The following is a 17,971-nucleotide window of genomic DNA, read 5'->3' as shown; positions in this document are numbered from 1 at the left end:
CTCGAAAGCTGGGACCATGTATGATCCATAAACTTTTACATAACTTTTCCCAACTACCTAATCACATTGCCACATATCTTATGAGCTCCTAAAATATGATTCATGATAATGAAATCATAGGCTACAAATTTACCTTAAAAATTCTGGAGGGACAAAGGGAAAGGGAAGACATTAATGCCTGCTGTCATTTTCATGAAAGTTTCTGATGAAACTCTATTGTAATATATGTAACAGTTAAACCAACTGCAATTCCCCTATATGAGAATCTTTTCTAGGTGTGGGGTCTGTCTTAGGCTGAGTTCTCCAGAGAAGCAAAACCAGTAAAGTGTATATATATTTATATAGAGAAATTTATCTCAAAGAAATGGCTCATATGGTTGTAGAGGCTTGCAAGTCCCAAGTCTGTGGGTCAGGCATCAGGCTGGAGGCTTCTCCTGACTCATGTAGCTACAGGGGCTGAAGAATCCAAGATCAGCAGGCCAAATGGCAGGCCAGTGGCTCACAGGCTATGGAGGCTGATGAATCCAAGATGGGCAGATAAGACAGCAGGGTGCTGGCTCACAGGCTGCAGAGGCTGATGAATCCCAAAATCAGCAGGCAATACAGCAGGCAGCTGGCTCAAGTCCCAAGAACTGGAAGTCAGATGATGATGAGGTGGATGCAGGATCCAGAGCACACAAGTAAACTTTGCTAGAACGTTCATATATGTATTGGATATAGGCCACATGCCCGAAGTAGCTCCCCTTACAACTGATTGGCTGATCATATCAGATCATGTCATGGAGGATGACTACATCATTATATGACTGCATAACTGCTAAACTACTGAGAACCATGGTCCAGCCAAGTTGGCACAACCTTAACCATCATAGCATCCAAATCTTTGAACCAATTAAGTGGTTGACAAGTCCTAAAGGCAAAACATTCTCAAACCCCTTAGTCTACCACCCTTACCTTCCTTCCTCCTCTGCACTGTGAGCTATAGGAGCAAAGAGTATTTAATTGTTTGGAGAATTCTTTTTGTCCATCAAACAGTGTCAATCATTCCATGCCCTGAAGAACTTTCCAGGTTTTCAGAGTCTATATTATGAAACACTTTTAAAAAGTAGGTTATAGGCACTTCTCTGTCCATTCTGTATAACTCTAATAGATTGTGTAATGCCTCAAGAAGGGCTTGGATGCTTACCACCCACGCCTCCAGTCTAAAACTAGGTTATGAGTAAAATGAAAACTCTGCAAAAAAAAAAAAAAAAAAACCTCCGCTTCTCATAATGTCCTCAGCTCACAGGCATGGAAATCCAGATCGTGTAAAGAGGCCAAGAACATAAATAATTGTCCAGCTAGTAACCAAATAGTAACAGACGCTCCCTTTAAAATTGTGGAAATTCTCATTTCCACACTAAAGCCAAGAGAACACAGCCTTGACGTCAGCAGGGGAGAAGACTGAAAAGGTACTTCCTTTATTTACCTGATTGCTCTTGCCCTACTTGGTCCTGAACAAAGCCAGCCTGCCACATTCAGGGTTCTGAGAATTTTAGAGTTGGGAGGGAAAGTGTAGAATGGAGAGCCTATATCCAGTCAACCTGTGCATATTTTTGGAAAATATCCAAGTGCAAACAATTGAATACCAAATCATTTCCCCACCAGGCTGGCAGAGTTCTCCAGAGACTGTTAAACTTCTCCCACTTTATAATCTCCAGGAGGACATCTTTAAAGGCCCTACTTTTTTTTTTCTGGGGAAATGTCTTCACTCTAAGAGGTTATCCTGGGAAGATAGCCTTATCTTCAAACCACAACAACAAAGCCCCCTATTCCCCCCTGAAATTCCTGAACTCTGTGTTCCACCCTAATTCAGTTTAGGAAACTGATAAGACAGCTGTGAAAATAGAATGTAAAACATTCCCATTCAAATCAGCTGGCACAGTTTGTTCTTTTTAGAAAGGGGTCAAGAGGCTGTTATTTTCATTTTTTTTAAAGGTTAGGGACCAAAACACAGCTAAGCAACTACATTTATATTGCAAAATGAATTTGCCTACCTATTAGCTTTATATATGTATTGTATATGTAGGTATGCACGTATGAATGTAAATATTCATTTATAATTTTGTATTATTGATATTTTAAAATATCCACAGAAGTAGAGGAAATAGGACAATGTACCCCATGTTCTCAACATCCAACTTCAGTGATTATCCACACAAACTCCTTCCATTTTAATGCTCTTACAATAATACACACTATTTTGCTTTGTAAATGTGCCCATGTGTTTTACAGACCATAAAATTTGATTTTTTTTATGATAAAAAATAACTCATTTGGAGGTTTTGAGCAAAGGAATAAAATTTTACAAATTCTGACTAATTGGCTACAATTCTGTCCGAACTGTTGAGAAAACTGCATTATACGATCTTTTTTAAAAGACAGTTTTATCACTTCGAAGCTTAATAAGAGTATCATAAAAGCTTTGCCAAGAAGAGGTCCTATTAGATTTGCTTTAATGAACACACGCACAAATGGTAACTGTAAAATTATTAATTATCTTTGCATGCAAATAAGGGCTTCTAAAGTCGGGAAAAACACTTTTCCCCCCTTCAGGTTTAACATCCTCTTTTCTTTACGAGTTGCAATTACTGTACACATTATTGATTTGCTTAGCAAACCCTTTTTATTCATGGTGCAAATACAAACTTCAGACAAGATCCTATCAGACATCACAGATTCCATATTAGATACATTTTATTAAAGAAGGTTTTATAGCATAGGAAATAGCTAACCAGTCAGTACCTGCCAGACCGTTAACTCCTCTCTTTGGGGACAAATTTTTCCCTAAATAATCCGGTAAGGGATGAGAAGTAGCAATGGGTAGATAGGCTTTCTGAGTCTGCCCTGGGCCTGGCAGTGAGGCCAGGGAAGGAAGGGGATAGCTGCTTTCACAATAAACCAGCTAGTTTAGGGTTTATACAGTTGACTATCAAAGCTTACCAAATAATGCTCAGTATAAATACTAAAATCTTTTGAAAGTAACCTGTGTTTTTCTAAAGATTGGTGATTTTTTTTAATTGACAGAAATTAGGATGCTTACCAAGAGACCTGGAAAAAATTCAGGGTTCAAAATTCCCCTTGAATTTTCAAGTGGGTAATTCAGGATTCTGCTCCTGTCCTAAATCATGGTTCCCATGGGTACCCAGCTGTTGGTGGCTGACATCTCCCACAAAGGTGACCCCATTGGAGAGGCCAAGTCATGCTGGCAGAGCCCTCTTGAGAAACCACCTTGAGCTGAAAAGGGGCATCAATTCTCTTTATAAGAACTCTTTGGGCTGGAAATGAAAGTGCTTTGGGGACATTGTGCCAAACCCTGTGAACCAAAAGCAGGAAAAAAAGGTATTTTGTGAAGAGTACTTGAATTGCCAACATCCTGACATATAATTTGAGAATGACCTGTAACTGACCAAATGATATCTTCTCGTGATATTTTCCTGGAAGTTGGAAGTAAATATTGAAACTAAGAAGAATGCTTAGATTGAGGGGCATCAATAAATTAACTAGAATATTATCTTCTTCTTATATATTGCTTGTTCCTTAATGTACTATATTACCGTTTGTGAGGCTAAGAGTATGGGCTTTGGAGTTCAGGAAGTCCTGAGTTCAAATTCTGACTCCAACACTTACTGTGTGACCTCAAGCTAATTTCTAAATCTTCCAAGGTGTGTGTGTGTGTGCACGCGTGCACGCACACGCAAGTGTGTGTGCTTTAAATCTGTAAAGGAGAGATAATGCTACTACCTTCCCTAAAAGGTTGTAAGGAATAAATAAGGTGATACATGTAAATAGCTTGGCATAGTGTCTGGTATAGCCTAAAAAAACCCAAACCCACTGCCGCTGAGTCAATGCCGACTCATAGTGACCCTATTGAACAGAATAGAACTGTCCCATAGGGCTTTCAAGGCTGTAAACCTCTACGGAGGCAGACTGCAACATCTTTCTCCTATGTCTGGCAGAGAGTAAAAGCCAAATAAATGGTTTGGTAATTTAACTTTAACAGTTAAAATTAACTACACTTGCAAAGGCACTTCCATAAAGATTAAAACCTTGGAAACCCTATGGGGCAGTTCTACTCTGTCCTATAAGGTCGCTATGGTTGGAATGGACTCAACGGCAATGGGTACACTTGCAAAATAGAGTCCCTGGGTGGTGCAAAGGGTTAAGTGCTCAACTACTAGCTGAAAGAAAGGTTGGTGGTTTGAACCCACCCATAGATGCCTCAGAAGACAGGCCTGGTGATTTGCTTCTGAACGGTCACAGCCTTGAATATCCAATGGAGCAGTTTGACTCTGCACGCATGTGGCCACCATGAGTTGGAATCTACTTGATGACAACTGACAACAACAACAACACTTGTAAAAGAGTGCTTTACTTATCTGACAGGCAGAAACACCTTCTCAAGGAGTGAGGGGATTTTTAGAACTCTCCTCAGTGTTAGTTTGCATATCTTTGGGGTATTTTAAAAGGTGCTAAGCAGTTTTTTAGCACTTGGTAGTATCCTTCTGGTTTGTAAGATTTGGGTAGCTTATTTTCCATTTGCATAAGAAATTGTCTTCTTTAAGTCTTCCTTTACAGGAAATCATGGGAATGTTTGCCAAGTACTTTTGAGAAATAAGTTATGAGGTAAGGAATTCAGTCAGCGTCCTGGAGAAGTGTGTACAGTGCAAAAACCTATAGAAGACATCTCAGTGCAACGCACAAGACCACAAAATGTAACAGTTTACTTCCCCAGAGGTCTAGAAGTTCCTCTGACCATCGCAATCACAGTGAAAAGACCAGACTGAGCTGACAGCAGCCCTGGGGTGCACCCACTGAGACAGCCCAGGCCTAGATATGCCTCTGATTCTCATTTATGGTGAGGAAAGCAGTGTTTGCCTCAGACAGTGTAAAATTCATCTGCCAATTTCAAGGGGAAAGCTGGATGCCAGAGATTGAGAAGATATGAAATCTTTCAGTAAAGCATTGTTTAATGGTAATACGAAAATTACGCTCTTGAATCCAATTTCCCATCCGTGAGGTGCTTGAGGATAGTTGGTCTGTTTAAGATGGAGGAAAAATATAAATGTGCCAGAAAAATGTGCTTTGTGGTCTCCTTGCTCACTGTAAAAATGTTCTGTGTATTAAGAGCTTTGGAGGGGTGGTGGAAGATTCTGTATTTACGAGTAGTGTAAATCAAATTTTACTAATTGAATTCTAAAACAGGGGGGTGATTAGAAAATTATGGAGTAAAATGCTTCGTCAGTGTGAAGCCTTGCCAGCTGCTGCAGTTGGTATAACAGTATCTCCCTGGGTGGATTTATGGCGTACTGGTGCCAGGAGTGCTTCAGTTAATCCGGATTTGATAGGATACTGACAACCCAGCAAGCTCAGGGGCCCATCACTATGGGCTACAGGTGCTCATTTCATCCAAAGGCTTTCACAAAGTGTTTCCCAGTCTTCAGTAATACAATGGCTCTTTCTAAATGGGAATAAAAATTCTCCACTGATCCTCATATTAAGGTAAATCATAGATTATTTTTAGTATCCCGGGTCCAATTCCCCACCCAATACCTCTTATGCGCCATCACCACCTGTCTACCAGTGGAGGTGTGCGTGTTGCTATGATGCTGAACAAGTTTCAGCAGATCTCCTGGACTAAGACAGACTAGGGAGAAAGGCCTGGTGACCTACTTCTGAAAATCAGCCAATGAAAACTCAATGAATCACACTGTCAGATTCACGACCGATTATGGGGGTGACACAGGACCAGGCAGTGTTTCACTCTGTTCTGCATGGGGTCATTCTGAATTGGGGGCCAATTCAAAGGCAGCTAACGGCAATCGCACTTTTAGTATAATGTTATTTTAAAATGTACAGAAATAAAACTAGGCACAAACTCCTAATGTTTTTGGTTCTTATAAACCAAAGACTTTTTTCAGATTAAATTTAAACAAAACCTTGGAGCCAATGATATTTAAATTGACGATACTAAGTTAATGACTACAGGGTAGTTTTACTTTGTCCTATGGGGGTGCTATGAGTCAGAATCGACTCAGCGTCATTGGCTTTTAAGTTAATGAGATGGGTGATGTTATTTTGCTGAAACTAAATAACTGCTTACAAAGTAAACATGGTACTGATTGCCGCAAAATTTTCATTTTGGTGCATTTATAAAACTCTCACCATTTATTTTTACTGGAATTACTAGATTCTTGTCAGTAATATAGTACTATGTATCATTCACATACTAAGACGAGTTCTAATTCTTATTTACCAGGGACATTTGGGGAATTGTCCTCAATTTGATCACAAACACAAAGCAAACGTGAGCAAAATCGTGAGGCGTACTCAGTTATAAGATGGTTGTCTAGTTCTAGCCAATACAACAGTCTGCATTAAAATGTTCTGTATTTGCACTATGCAACACAGTAGCTCCTAGCCACAAGCGGCTATTGAGCACTTGAAGGGGACTAGTGTAGCTCAGGAATGGAATTTTTAATTAATTTATATTAAAAAGTCACATATGGCTAGTGGCTACTAAGTTAGACAATGCTGAATTCTAGTTCATGCATTTAAGCTTTTCTTTTCTTTTTTTTTTTAAGATTATCATCGAAACGAAATCACTAGCTGTCTAAGTAGGGCGATGTACTTAACCTCTCTAAACCTCCCTGCCTTCATCTGTAAATTGGGGATAATGAGATCACAATGCATTTAACCATTTAGCACAGTGCCTGGAGCTGAGACAGCACTCAACCCCTAGTGATACCGATGGGTGATTGGTGGGGAGAGAGGTTTGACCCCTTTCATGGTCTCCATCACTGCCCCTCAAGCCACCCCTTCGTGTGATTATTCTTTGAAAGAGACAATGGACATTTACTCCATTTTATGTGGAGTGTCACTAAAGGCATCTTTAGACAACGTTGCTATTTTTTATTAACCTATAACAGGCAAGCTAAGTAAAAACAGTGCGTTTGTCATGTAAATGTAGCTCTGATTAGTTACCCACCACCCAGCCCTCTGCCTTCCAATCAGATTGCCCCATTAAGTCCCTCCTACATGGAAATTCCCAAGTGTCCGTGATCTCAAATAACCATCACAGATACATCCAACGGTTAAGGGGCTTAGACTTCATTTTTATTTCTCTGGGAAACAGGAAGCCCAAACCCCTTTCAGGATGTAGCGAGGACATCACGGAAGAGGGTATGTCACACTTGTGCCCCTGCTGCCGCTCCTGTAGGGAACACTCTTCCACTGCCCATGCCCATCCTGCAGCCCCACTTTGTGCCTGGCAAACACTGCATTGTTCTAGAATCTACTCAAGCTTCACCTCATTTATTAAGCCTTTCCTGACCCTCCCGGGGAAAACTGACCTCCTCTATCCTGACCTCACCCTGTACCTTACACAGACTCCTATCATAGCTACTGTTATTTTTTTGCATTGAGTTTGCATTTATTCTTACCTTCACACCACCAGTTCCTGTCCAGTTGATTTTGACTCGTGGCAACCCCATGTGTGTCAGAGTAGAACGGTGCTCCATAGGGTTTTCAAGGTTGTGACTTTGCAGAAGCAAATCAATAGGCCTTTCTTCCGAGGCAGCTCTTGGTGGATTTGAACTGCCAGGCCTTTGGTTAGTAATGGAGCATTTAACCATTTGTGCCACCCAGGGACATTCTTACCTTACTAGACCATAAACTCCTTGAAGACAAGGGCCTTGTCCTTGACAGTTATTGCAATGTCTGACCAATAAGAAGTTTCAACAAACCTTGCTGGATTGATGAATGAACACACTACCTATTCCTTTGCCTTAATCTGGTCTCAAAATTGGAACTCCAGAGAAATCACTTAAAATACATTCAGAGCCACTGTATATGGTCACGCAGGCTAAGCACTGCATGATTAGAGACTTGTATAATATGGCGACCTTCGACTATCTTTGTATAACTTAATCTATATAGGGTCACTACAGGGTCACTAGGAGTTGGAATTGACTCGACCACAACTGGCTTTTTTTTTTATATAAGGAAAGTTAACAGAACAGTGATCCTCCATGCCATCTGTTACAAAAACTCACTACCGTCTTGAGGTTTAGATCTTGCTCACCCTGCCAAACAGCAGAAACCACAAATAATTGTCCTGTAGACCAAGGGTTGGTAAACTATGGCCCTTTGGCCAAGTCTGGCCTGCTGGCTGTTTTCGTAAATAAAGTTTTACTGGAACACAGCCCTGCTTACTCACTTATGTATCACCTATGGCTGCTTAGTGCTATAATGACGGAGTTGAGTAGCTGCAGTAGAGGCGTGTGGCCCACAATGCCTAAAATATTTACTATCTGGCCCTATAAAGTTTGCCGAGCCCTGCTCTAGATAATATAAGTTGGTAGACATTGCCAGAATGTTTTATATTAAGTGGTAAAAATCCCACCTTGAAACTGAAACCATTTATCACACTTTGGAAGATTCTATAATACTACTAATATTGGCATGCCAGAAAGAATATTACTTGTAGAAAATAATTTCTTTCTTTCCCAAAATGGGAGCCAGGGTTTAAAAAAAATGTGAGCTTTTTTATGTGTATATCTCTACAGAGGGTATGAGTAGAATAAATTCCAAGCAAATATAACACATGCAACTTACACAATTAGGTACTCAATACAGGGAATTTTTGAACTGGGTCCAGCTCTCCAAATTGGAGAGAAGTAAGAACTGGAGAAATGTATGAAGACCTATTACAAAGTCCCTGAGGAGAAATGCTATTCTTGCTTATGAGAAATGTCCTGGTTGAAGTTTTATTCCTTATGGAAAATCTTAGACCTTTCCAAGAAGTTCCTTATGTATCAGGTATATGCCTGCCATGTGACCCCATCTCCCTGGCCTCAGCTCAAAATGGACACCTGATCCAAAGATCAGAGATACGTGGAGTGGCCTGGTACAAGGATTCTACCCAGCAGGAGTAGATACTGGTCACACCAACCAAATGTTCTTTCTTGGGGAGTTTAAACTAGAGACACATGGAGAAAGCCAGCGAATCTATGAATGAAAATCAGCAAAAACTGAAAAAGAGAGTAGTTGTCACCACAATGACGGAGCAATTGCTACCTAAAAGATATGGAGGAAACCTAACCATAAGAGTAACATCATGTCCTGGGTAACACTGAGATTTCCAAATGTATGCCTATGCCATTATGACTATCACAAGCCATGGCCATTTGCTCCGTTTTTGTGTTACTGTTTAAGGATGGGTTTAGTTCACAGTCAGCTCACTTTCTGTAGTACATCACTTCAACCATGCTCTTCCCACTTCAGTTCCCTACCTGTTTGTCCTTTATCTGCAGTTGCCTTGCAAACTCTAATCCTCAACGCACCCAACCATGTACTTCTCTGCTCCTATATGTGGGCAGTTTAGGGCTTGCAGGAAAAACATATTACACAGCTACTGCGTTGATGGCATTATAAATGAATGGTTCCCAACTTCAGCTGGTCTGCTTTCCTATTTGGAAGTTATTTTATGTATCCATATTTGGCTCATTCTTCTACTCCTCACAGCTGATATTGCAAAGCTGCAACACTTCCCAGGCTTCTATCTCCACTGCTCACCTTGTACCCTACCTCAATTTCCAGATACCCTCCAACAACTTATACAAATGTATACCAATTCTTTCCTCCTTTCCTTTTGCTAAGGAGAGATTAATCTTCTCCTGTCCAAAGCTAATGTCTCTACTTGTGTTCCAAATCCCAGGACTTTCTATTTTTAATTCCAAACTTGTTCCTATACAATTACCCCTTCTCATTCCCATACCTGCCATTTGTCTCCTGTAGACAGTTCCTTTCCCTGACCTCATGTTTCCCCTCTTTACAAAAATTCTTTCTTGGCCCTTTGTAACCTACTAGCTATCATCTTATTGATCTACTTCTTTTTAAGTCTGTCCACCTTAAAAAGTATAGAAAATTTTAGTCAATATGGAGAACTGAGGTGACTTAAAAGAACTCCATCCTCAAGTTCAAGCACACAGAAATGCTACTTAAAAATTTTTTTAAAAAAAGTTTTTTTTTTTCCCCTTAAATAATAACTGAGTTCAAATTGCCTAAGAGGTGTCTCCAGGTACTAGGAAGGAAGGAGTGTCTTAAAATCAGAACGATGAGAGGGAAAAAAAGTGAATGGCTGTTGGGATGCTGGAACCTGAAATATGCCTTAATAGATGGGGGCTGGTGTTCCAATGGCAGCATGAGGAGGGGAGTCCAGGTTGCAGGACCCATGCTGAGGAGGAGTGGTCCTCAGCTACTCATCAGTACCACCAGTTACCTTGGAGTAGATTCTGATTCATGGCAACTCCATGTGTGTCAGAGTGAAACTGTGTTCTATGGGGTATTCCATGGCTGATTTTTCAGAAGTAGATTGCCTCGCCCCCCTTCTAAGGCACCTCTGTGTAGACTTCAATCTCCAACATTTCAGCTAGCAGCTGAGCGCATTAACCCTTTGCACTACCCAAGGATTCCAAGCTACCTATATACAGCCCTAAATCACAAAGGTCTGCACCATTTGTGAGATGGAAGCTCCAAAAACTCCTCCCACCTGCCCGTGGAAGTGTTAGCAAAGTTCGATATCTACCCAGGGCAATTAGTAGCAAGAGATTTACCCACAAGAAAGCAGAACTCAAGGCCATACCACCTATGGGTGAAATGTCAGGTCTGAACACATAACTCAGATGTGGTTCTGTGATCCTAGCTGAGGCATTAACATGAGACTTTGTCTAGAACCAGTGATACCCAGAAGGCCTTTGCAGAGGCAAATGCAAAACTGCCCTGTAGTGACATTTCTACACCCCAGGATATATGGGACTATCGCTGCTGAATTGGAATTCAAAACCAAATCGCTCTTCCAAAACCTATCATTTTGCAAACCATAGCTGAATAAAAAGAAAATTTGATTTTCACTTCACAACATTCCTCAACATAACTCTATTTTTCCTACTATATAGATGAGGAAACTTAGACTCATAGACATTTGATGACTTCTCCAAGCACATAAAGCCAGTAAATGGCAGAGCTCGGGTTTAAACTCAGGTCTTGTTGGTTTTAAAGCCTAGATTCTTTTCCTTGTATCATATTGCCTCTCATAATTTCTATAAAATTTGGTTCACATGTTTTTATTATTAAATTTTAACTCACTAAATAATAATTACCATCACAGAAAGCTAGCTCCTCTCTTCCTTTCTTACTCCTCAGGGGCCTTCATGCCTCTCCAAGAATACATCAAGTATGCTCTAGCCACAAGCTCTTTGCATTTACCATTCTTTCTGCCTGGAACGTTCTTTTCCGATAGCACAATGACTCTCAGTTCTTTCAGGTTTCAATTCAGATTCTATCTTGAGAGGTCTTCCCTAACCACACTCATCCCTAATGTTCTACCCCATTTACCCCGCAGTTTTTTCTTCATAAACCAAATGAAACCTGTTGCCATTGAGTCAATTCCAAGGAATGGCTAGTGGATTTGAACTGCTGACCTTTTAGCTAGCAGCCAAACTCTTAACCACTGTGCCAACAGACCTTCTATTTTCTTCATAGTAATATAATTATCTGACATCATAAATGTTTATGTGTTTATTGTCCATCTTCCCCTTTCTAGTTTAAGCTTCATGAGAGTGAGTTCTTTATTTGGTTCTATTCCCTTGGGGCTTAGGAATAATGCAGGCACTTTCTAGTTGCTCAATAAATCTTTATTGAATGAATGAGTGGATGAACAAATGAACCACAGAGTATCTACACTTAGCACCACTGAACCTCATACGTATAACATGAAGTAATTACATTGGAATGCAAGATGGAGCACAACTCACCACAGAGTGGGATTGGGTATGAGGCAGCCTAGTGGCAAATGCAAATGTATTAACTTCCTCTCAGCTTTTTAATTCACAGAACATCAAATGTTTTTTACTTTAAATAGACCCACACAGGGTCATGTGAAGAGGTTTACTCACCCATCTTTAACCACGCAGCCTGACCCCTTGTTTCTAAAACAAAAAAATCAAATCCATTGCTGTGAGTCAATTCCAACTCATAGCAACCCTATAGGAGAGAGTAGAACTGCTCCAGGTTTCCCTAGTATCCCCACATTCACTCACTGGTCAGAAGTGCTTCTTTCTATAAATGGGCAATTCCACAAAGGGCCGCTTCATCTCTCTTCACCATGCATGTCTCTTTCTTTTCTTTCCTTTTCTACCTTTCCATGTGGCAATACCCAGTGTTCATAGATAAGGAAACCTCAGCTCGGAGAGACTAAAGGACTTAGGATCACACAGCTAACAAGTGCCTGCTTGTTCGCATATGAACTCAGATACAATGGATGGCAAAATCTTCTTTCTCTACGCCACATTCTTATTTAGACAAGATTGGGTTATATGGCACAATCAGAGAAAAATGCACATTTAAAGGGTCTGAAGCATTCAGGTCATCTGAAACCCAAAAAATGGAACCAGGAAGTACCAAATAATTGTGTTCACATTATGATGTTGACTAAAAAAAAAAACCTGACCTGTTGCTGTAGAGTTGATTCTAACTCATAGCAACCCTACAGAACAGAGTAGAATGCCGCATTCGGTTTCCAAGGAGTGGCTGGTGGATTTAACTCTCAGCCTTTTGGTTAGTAGCCGATCTCTTAAACCACTGCTCCACCAGGGCTCCATGATATTGACTAAGGGCCAGTTAGTTCACCAGAAAGAGTACATAGAGAAAAAGTAGGTGTTGCCCCCTGGGCATCCTCCCCAATTTGTTTGCCATTGCCCCCACCCCCAAGTTTACAGTGATGCCTAGACCCATTGCCACTGAGTCTACTCCGGCTCATAGTGACCCTGTAGGAATCTGTCCCATAGGGTTTCCAAGGCTGTAAATCTTTACAGAAGCAAACTACCACATCTTTCTCCCATGGAGCAGCTGGTGGGTTCAAGACACAGGACTTTTGGTTAGCAGCCAAGCACTTAAACACTGCACCACCAGGGGTCCTTTGTGATGCTTAGGGGCCTCCCTAATTATATCATAGATACTTTCCTCTTCTGTTCTTTTTTTTTTTTCCTATCCTCCCTCTTGCCTCTCCCCAAAACCATTGATGCTGGGCTTTTTTTTTTTGTTTTGTTTTTCCTTCAGTCTACCCTGACTTTGCTTTAATCTGGCAGTGGCATCCAAATGCATTTCTTTAATCCCACTGGAAGAAAACAGAGTACCAAAATATCTAATCCCTGTTCTACCACTTCAATCCACATGCATTCCTCTGAATAATGTTATAATTCTCCCTTGTGCTGGTGTCAAGGAAGGGAGATGGGGGTGGGGAAGGCAGTGTGAGATAGGATCTGCACAGCAAGGAAAGGAATGGAGAAGGTAAAAAGGAACACAAGTATAGACATGGATGTGGGTGTCTAAGGGTCACCAGCCTTTCCTTCTCAAGTAGATGTTCTGCAGCCTCTTGACCCTTGAGAAATAAGCGTTTGCCAATGCTTCCTTGCCTTCTGCTCTGAATCTCAGGTATTCTGAATTTTAGAAGTGAAAAAAATATTTTGATTTAAGCCATATGGCCTTTTCCTCCTTACACTGGAGCTATGGAAAACTCATAGGGGCAGGTGTGGAAAGCAGTGGCAGCAGGGTGGGTGGGCACATAGGGTCTGCATGTCTATAGCTTGTGCAGCTCTGTAGCTATGGCAACCATGTGCAGTGCCACTTTCATAGCATCATAACATGGCCCTAGAGTTACCCTGGCTCCTCAACTATTCCTCTTCAAGGCACTATCTGGGCTGCTGTTTCCTAGCTACCATAGCTCTGTTACATTTTTTTGAGGCTGTGCTTAAATGTTGCTTCTGTGTGCTGTGCTTCTTGTCACCATGCTTTAGTTCATCAGATAGCAAAACCAAAAACCCATTTCTTATAGATGTTGCTATTTTTAATTGTCTCTACTTAAACACATTGAGTTAGGAAGATTCTCGGGGCAGAGGTCTGGACAAGATAACCACTTGAGACTTTTTCTAGTTCTAAAGGTCCATGCTGGACTCTATTAAAGCTAATGACTGCCTGCCCACTGAATAAACAATTTTCGTTTGTTTGTTTTGTCAGTTGTTACAATTTCCTGACTGCAAGTGTAATAAAATTTGCAGCGATATATGCAAATATATCACATGAAGCTTGTGCACAAGTAATTTATGCATATATACCCCATAAAAGAAAGCTGCATTGTGTTAATTCTGAGAACATATGCACAAATGGTTTCTTTTATTTATTGTTGAAAAGCAACCTCTAAATCCTAAATCCACTGCCATGGAGTCGATTCCACCTCATAGACACCCCACAGGGTTTCCAAGGCTGTAAATCTCTATGGAAGCAGACTGCTAAATCTTAAATCCAGAAATATTTCCGCTGTCATTAAATTTAAATATTTTTTTAAAAATTCATATGAGTTGATATTTACTATATTCTACTTCAGTTTCCTTACACTTGGTCATTAATTATTGTGGTACCATAAACAGCTAAGATTTAAAGCCCTTAACCTTTGAGGCCCAAATAGAAGCAAGACATCAACACCCGTAGGTTATGTCCTATCTTCCAAAAGGATTGGCATCTAAAATACATTTATAATTGAATTAATTTGGGACAGGATTCTGGGAAGATGACAGCATCAGTAGCATAGTTTTTCAATCTCTCTGAATATCTACATAAAAAAAGAGAGAGCTGGATAGAAAAACTAAAAATCTATTAACAATATTTAGAACAAAACAAGGTGCCAAGGTATCCCCACAAACCCCAAAATACAAGTGGGTGGGGACAAACTACCAATAGCCATGAGACCCACCTGGTATCTCTGTCTGCGTTTGAGAAAGAAGAAGGAAGCAGCAGAGCAACATCTGATGGACCTGAGAACAGAAAGGCAGCAAAAGAGACAATAGGCATTCACTGGAGAAATGGCAGCCAATTTGAGAACAGCAGCTGAAATTGGAAAGGGTTCTGACCAATACCAATACCAAGCCCACATAAAAAGGTCTAAATCGGCTGAAGGAGTCTGGCTTCTATGAACTATCAAAACTGACTTGTCAGGGCTTCCTTACAGGACAGAGCCTCACACTGAGGAGAAACTACTTGGAGTGGAATAAAAATTGGGCAGGGCATGGGGACAGGGATGAGTGAAAGAAAATCTGCCGACCAAAGTGGTAAAATATCTTAAAGGAAGCTGCTTTATTTTCTTTTAACATTCCCCAACATCAACAGAGAAAGTTCTGTGAAGAAACAAAAGTTTTTCTGAATGCCACCTTATCCTAAAAAGTTCAGAAAAATTAATTTTACATAAAAGAAGCCACAGAAAAAATCAAGGTCAAATCTCACATATTATTATAAAGTTATTAAAAAGGGGGAAAAAAAGGGCCAGGAGCTGAATAGTATCCCTATTGATAATGAAAACAGTCCATATATTCACTAAACAGATACTATTTCCAATGTGCTAAAATACATTAAGAGAATGATGCAATATATGGCATAACAACAAATGAAAATCATAAATTCATAAATGAAGTGAAAGAACTCAGGAAGTAATTAGAAATAAAGAAAAATAATTTCAGAAATGAAGAGTAAGCTAGAAAAAAAGAATGAACACATCAGTAGTACATGAAGAGAAATACATGATAAAGAAGAAAGCACTAAATTTTTTTAAATAAAGAAAAAAACAAAAAGCATTTGAGAGAAACGGACAAATATTGAAGATTGACAGAGAAGATAAAATATGCAGGTAACAGAAGACCCTAAAGGCAAAAACAAAGAAAAGAAACAGAAGAAATGCTAAAATTATAATTCAAGAAAACTTTTCTGGAAAAAAAAATTGAAATGACACTGCTGGAGTATACTACACACCTAGAATGATCAATTCTAGTAAAATTACTGGATCTTAAAGAAAAAGAAAAAAACTTTGGGACCTCTAGGGGAAAAACAAAAAGAATATATGGCTTATCGGGAAAAGAAAATTTGATTATTATCAGACTTACTTTTTTAGATTATTATCAAATATTTTTAGATACCTGAGCTGTCCTTACAATTGTTATGCTTGAGCTCACTGTTGCAACCACAGTGTCAATCCACCTCACCGAGGGTCTTCCTCTTTTCTGCTGACCCTGTACTCTGCCAAGCATGATGTCCTTCTCCAGGCACTGATCCCTCCTGACAAGATGTCCAAAGTATGTAAGACGTAGTCTCACCATCCTTGCTTCTAAGGAGCATTCTGGTTGTACTTCTTCTAAGACAGATTTGTTTGTTCTTTTGGTAGTCCATGGTATATTCAATATTCTTTGCCAAAACCACTAATTCAAAGGCGTCAATTCTTCTTCGGTCTTTCTTATTCATTGTCCAGCTTTCACATGCATATGATGCGATTGAAAATACCATGGCTTGGGTCAGGCGCACCTTAGTCTTCAAGATGACATCTTTGCTCTTCAACACTTTAAAGAGGTCCTTTGCAGCAGATTTACCCAATGCAATGCATCTTTTGATTTCCTGACTGCTGCTTCCATGGCTGTTGATTGTGGATCCAAGTAAAATGAACCAGAAGGGAAGAACATGCTCAGAGTTTCTCAAGCTGAAAGAACTGAAGAAAAAATTCAAGCCTCTAGTTGCAACAGTGAAGGATTCCATGGGGAAAATATTAAATGACGCAGGAAGCATCAAAAGAAGATGGAAGGAATACACAGAGTCATTATACCAAAAAGAATTAGTTGATGTTTGGCCATTTCAAGAGGTGGCATATGATCAGGAACTGATGGTACTGAAGAAAGAAGTCCAAGCTGCTTTGAAGGCACTGGCGAAAAACAAGGCTCCAGGAATTGATGGAATATCAATTGAGATGTTTCAACAAACAGGTGCAGTGCTGGAGGTGCTCACTCGTCTATGTCAAGAAATACAGAAGACAGCTTCCTGGCCAACTGGCTGGAAGAGACCCATATTTATGCCTAGTCCCAAGAAAGGTGATCCAATCGAATGTGGAAATTATTGAACAAGATCATTAATATCACACGCAAGCAAAATTTTGCTGAAGATCATTCAAAAATGGCTGCAGCAGTACATCGACAGGGAACTGCCAGAAATTCACACCGGTTTCAGAAGAGGACATGGAACCAGGGATATCATTGCTGATGTCAGATGGATCCTGGCTGAAAGCAGAGAATACCAGAAGGATGTTTACCTGTGTTTTATTGACTATGCAAAGGCATTCGACTGTGTGGATCATAACAAATTATGGATAGCATTGCAAAGAATGGGAATTCCAGAACACTTAATTGTGCTCATGAGGAACTTTTACATAGATCAGGAGGCAGTCATTTGGGCAGAACAAGGGAATACTGATTGGCTTAAAGTCAGGAAAGGTGTGCATCAGGGTTGTATTCTTTCACCATACCTATGCAATCTGTATGCAGAGCAAATAATCCGAGAAGGTGGACTATATGAAGAAGAACGGGGCGTCAGGATTGGAGGAAGACTCATTAACAACCTGCATTATGCAGATGACACAACCTTGCTTGCTGAAAGGGAAGAGGACTTGAAGCACTTACTGATAAAGATCAAAGACCACAGCCTTCAGTATGGATTGCACCTCAGCATAAAGAAAACGAAAATACGAACTGGTGGTAAAAAAGTGGTAAGCATTAAATATAGCTTCAAGTAGAACCAGGGCTAAATGAGCACTAAAAAGAAGAGAGAATGATGCTCCATGCCATTATATTTATTACACAGAAATAAGCCCGTGGGTGACAAATATACTGGAGTTATTTGATCACAGATTTTTAAAATAACTGTGTTATTTGTATTTAAAGAAATATATGAAAAGATGGAGAATTTCATCAGAGAACAGAGAGTAATACAAAATAATTAATTGGAATTCCATAATTGAAATTAGGAACCCAATAGATGGGTGTACCAGTATATTAAAACTAGCAGG

The sequence above is a fragment of the Loxodonta africana genome, chromosome 18, assembly GCF_030014295.1.
Source record: "Loxodonta africana isolate mLoxAfr1 chromosome 18, mLoxAfr1.hap2, whole genome shotgun sequence".
Classification (NCBI taxonomy): Eukaryota; Metazoa; Chordata; class Mammalia; order Proboscidea; family Elephantidae; genus Loxodonta; species Loxodonta africana.
The sequence above is the reverse complement of the archived record's forward strand: the minus strand, read 5'-3'. Positions refer to the sequence as shown.